A 4275-nucleotide genomic window follows, 5' to 3' on the forward strand; every position below is an offset into this window, starting at 1 on the left:
ATTAGACGATAAATATGTTTTATTCGAAAAGCAATGTTACTTATGCTTAAAAGTAGAACTAAGGATTGTGTGTTTAGATATAGGCTCGATAGTTCAAACACGATATAATATATATATATATATACACACAAAATAAGCATTAATTTATTATATAAAGGATATATATAGGGTGTGGAAAGATATTTAGGAGGAATAGAAGGTGGGTACACACCATAGTTGTGAAACTTTGCCAGTCAGGTAATGATCAGAAACGTTTCGAGTCTTGTATTTTACTGCTTGAATAGCGCGTACAATTTGGTGAGAGCGCTTTGTCTCAGATGTAAGTTATTTTGAACTGGATGAAATTTATTAACCTTTTAATGGATTAGAGCTGATGTTATTCTAGATACAAAACTTTTGTCTGACTTAGGAATGAACAATCAATCGACGTCAACCTATTCCGGTATCAATAATGTTCATTCATGAACCAATTCATTGCTGTTATCACATTCATAATTACATAAATATAAGTACATGTTGCCGAGTTCAAAGAGTACATTTGTGTTACATTTAACGCGGGAGTGTTGTAAGGAGTGAGTATATATCCCTAAATAGCAATGTCCAAATGCGCCGCACATATTTTCGTTTTATTTTGTAAGTCTCCGACATGTTGTTGCAGCAAACGTTATATAGATGCAAATTCGTTATGAAGTGTTGTGTAATATGCTCAAAAATTTCGTTGGCCTTATGATTAGCGAATACATTATTTAAACATTTAGGACATGCATTTTAATGAAATAGTATAAAGCATACAAATCAATTGCTAACACTCTCAATATATTGATGACACAAGTTCTCAAAGAAAAACCCTTATCTTCTGATCTAAGCACGGACGAAACACCAACACAAAGTGATGGCAACGTATTTGAAATGAAACCGTTCAAACCGGACAGGCCCAAACAGACCATGGATGAGCCACAAACACCAAATAATGCCATCCAAGTGGAAGAAAAAACGGGCAAGACAAACAAGAACAAGAACAGGTCCATTCAAAGGTTGATTACAAAAAAGATGTTCTGTGTAACAGTTGCCTCTGTTGTATCGTAAATTCCTTGCTATGTTCTCTTGGTAACTAAAGAGGTTGGGGAATCGTATAATGTACCTGCTTGGCAGAAAGTGCTATCTAGGTCGTATATGATTAATACTAGTATCAACCCTTATATCATTGGATATTTTAATAAGGATTTTAGACGCTTTCTGAAAATCAAGATATTCTGTTGCTTTCCAGGGTGAAAGTTCTTCTTCAGTGAACTATAATGTATATCCATTGATTGAATTTTTCCTTTGTCTACAATTATGTCATAAATGCTCTTAATATATATATGCAGTTCCTTATTTATGATCATCACTATATTCTGCGTATTCTAGCATAGTTTTGTATGGTATTTAATTTACACAAAATATCAAGACACTTTCGAACTGGCATCGAGTTTGTTCGAGGAAATACATTCTTTTATATTTGATTTCACGTTCACATTTTGTTTATAAGCATATTCACCGTTGTGTTAATGTACATTTTATTTATTTGTATATTGATTGTGTAATATATAAATCCCATCTATATTTCAACTGTCACAAATATTTACATAAGGATTAATGAATATAATTTCATCAGGTACGATGGTGGACATGAAATTCAAGGCTGCAACTCCTGCAATGTTAATACGATGGTGAATCAAAAAGTGAACGGTGTTTTGATTCGAAAGGTTGTATTCGAATCGAATGGATCTTTGCATTTTCGGGTATCAAAAGGCGCATGCCAACCGAAATCAATATCTGAAACAAATTTCGAATACGACGTCCAAGATTTAAACAAAGTTCTAAAATAAACAATCCTTTTATGAATATACTTTGCTGGTTAAATCTCTTAACAGACACATGTTTTCAGAATAAATGAATAAATATAAAATCTCATTATAATGACTCGCTCTTTTGTGTTATGATGTCATTTTAACATCGCGCATCATCGCGCAAGGATACGCTTATGATGTTATGTCTCCAGAATGGAATACGGCCTTATTGCACAAAAGTGAAATACGGACTACCATATTTCGCGATCTGTATTGAGCGTGGTTTTTTTATGGATATATAATAAAAGTGTTCGTTACCTTCCCTCTAATTGCGTACCAAATAATCAAATTATTGATAACCGAATCCTTAAACTATTTTGCGAGTCTGCGTATCAATCAAATTCTGCGTATTTGCGTACCGAGCACCAATCTCTTTTACGTTATTTGTTCATATGCATGATTTGTGCAGAAGTGAATGAGTATTTGGAACTCAATGGGACAGGGGGGTCCTCCTCTTGATTAATGGGGCAGGAGGTTTCCTCCTCGTACGCAATAAGGCAGAGATTTCCTCCTTCTGCACAATGGGGGAGGGGGGTTCCTCCTCGTGCTCAAATAAGTCTTTATGAAACGTCCGGTTTTTCGCCTGGAATAACCACTTTTTGATTATCATTGATAAGTTTAAAATAAATCCACAATACTGATCTATGTATATTTAGAAGACTTCGGAAAATCAAGAAGCTCGATGTATTCAGATACATCACGAATTGTTTCATCTACCAGAGATATTTTGAATTGAAAGTTTTTATTAACATTGAATTAATTAAAACACCGTTTCCTTCTTCCTGGTTTACATCCGCCTGTGAAAAGTTATAGTGTCTGCGGTTAACAATTGCGATTTGGTTCCCCGCTTGCAGTGTATGTGCAACGTTACAAGTGGGACACAGATGAAAAACAGCTTACAAACGTTAGCTAACGTTAGCGACTCTAAGCCTGAATTGAACTCAGGACCGGTTGTTTACAGGAATTGACATTTGAAAATGAATTCAAAATTAAGTAAACTTATATGAAACTGTTTATTTATTTGTTCCATCACAATGCGTTTGAACAACCATCATTGCGAAATAAAACGCATGCTTTTATTTATTTTCTCCCTGAACCGTTAGCGAATTCAAGACAACGCTCTCTACAGGTCAGTTGATTTGTATATATTTGTAGAGACGTAAAATTAATCGCTCCTTCGCAAAATATGCACGATTCGATCAGATAATTGTTTCGTTTTCAGAGTAACACAATTTAGTTAAACATATGTTTTCTGGCAACAATTTAAGAATGAATACAAATTAGGTATCAAACACAACATGCATCGATTTTTAATGCTATTTAGTTATATAAATTTAGCAATTCTACTCAGGTAAGGCTTCCTTATATTTTGAAAATAAACACTGAAGGTGTCGCGGAATCCTGTCTGAGCCTTTGCCTTAAAACAGGAAAATAAAAGTTAATTTGGGATTGTTTGGATAAAAGAGAGGTTTGTGCACGTAAACTGGTTTAAAACCCCAGTAAATTTACATTTTACTGACCGTTCCAAGGCGGTACCTAACAATCCTTGATAAACATACCTAGACTTTATATAGAAATATATGCACTGTGTTGTTTGTGGAGTTTTGTGCTGTTGTTCCATGTTTCTTCTTTTTTTTTTGTGTTCCATGTCTTTGGCGTTTACCCTGTGCCATTAAACGAGGTTTTTGTTTAAACTTTTGGCTACTGAGCTTGTTTTAAGCTTAAATCGATGAGCTTGTTTTAAGCTTAAATCGATGATCAGCGAAAAGTGTGTGTTATGAAAGAAAATGGTCGGCAACTTCTACTGTATCGCAACGTGTGAATAGTAGAGCAATTAGCGCTATTGGGAATCGAATGTGGCCGTTAAACAAGTTGGTTTTAGATCACTGCAAGTGTTTCTTGGCCAAGCATTATGGTATATCGCTTCTCGGCCTTTTGGCTAAGATCAAAGTGTAGTATCTGTTCTTATCAGCTTAATATCACGTAACAGCGTTGTCCACATAGATTAAAAGACAGGGCGGCGGTTCGCTTAAATATATGTTCTGATTTACGCTTTTTCAAGCAAAAACAGTTGAAGAGATTTTTTTGTTTTTGATTTCAAGCAAATTACACATTGAAAAAGACGACGGTATTGTTTAACGCGTGTTCATATTTCTTAATGTATATATATTGATATCAAGCTTTCGTGTTCTCAAATTACAGAGATTTGAATAATTACCTGTTAGTTGAAAATGTTAATTAAGTACGAAGGCAGTTCGCCGTGAGTATATTTTTTAACCAAAATTCCGTGTTTTGATTTTCCTTCTATCCGACAGTCAAATATAGCCGATCGTGCAATTAAAAGTGATCATGTGAGTCTTATAACTATTTTCAGTCGAACCTCGCA

The 4275-nt window shown here is 34.5% G+C and overlaps 1 non-coding gene across 1 annotated transcript; it reads left to right on the forward strand.

Moving 5' to 3' along the window:
- Positions 1 to 3808: 3808 nt before the first annotated feature.
- On the forward strand, positions 3809 to 4004 carry LOC128241942 (U2 spliceosomal RNA). The gene has a single exon (XR_008262530.1). It is a non-coding gene; the product is annotated as a U2 spliceosomal RNA (small nuclear RNA).
- The last annotated feature ends 271 nt before the right edge of the window (positions 4005 to 4275 follow it).

This window comes from Mya arenaria, chromosome 7 (assembly GCF_026914265.1).
Source record: "Mya arenaria isolate MELC-2E11 chromosome 7, ASM2691426v1".
NCBI classification, from domain to species: domain Eukaryota; kingdom Metazoa; phylum Mollusca; class Bivalvia; order Myida; family Myidae; genus Mya; species Mya arenaria.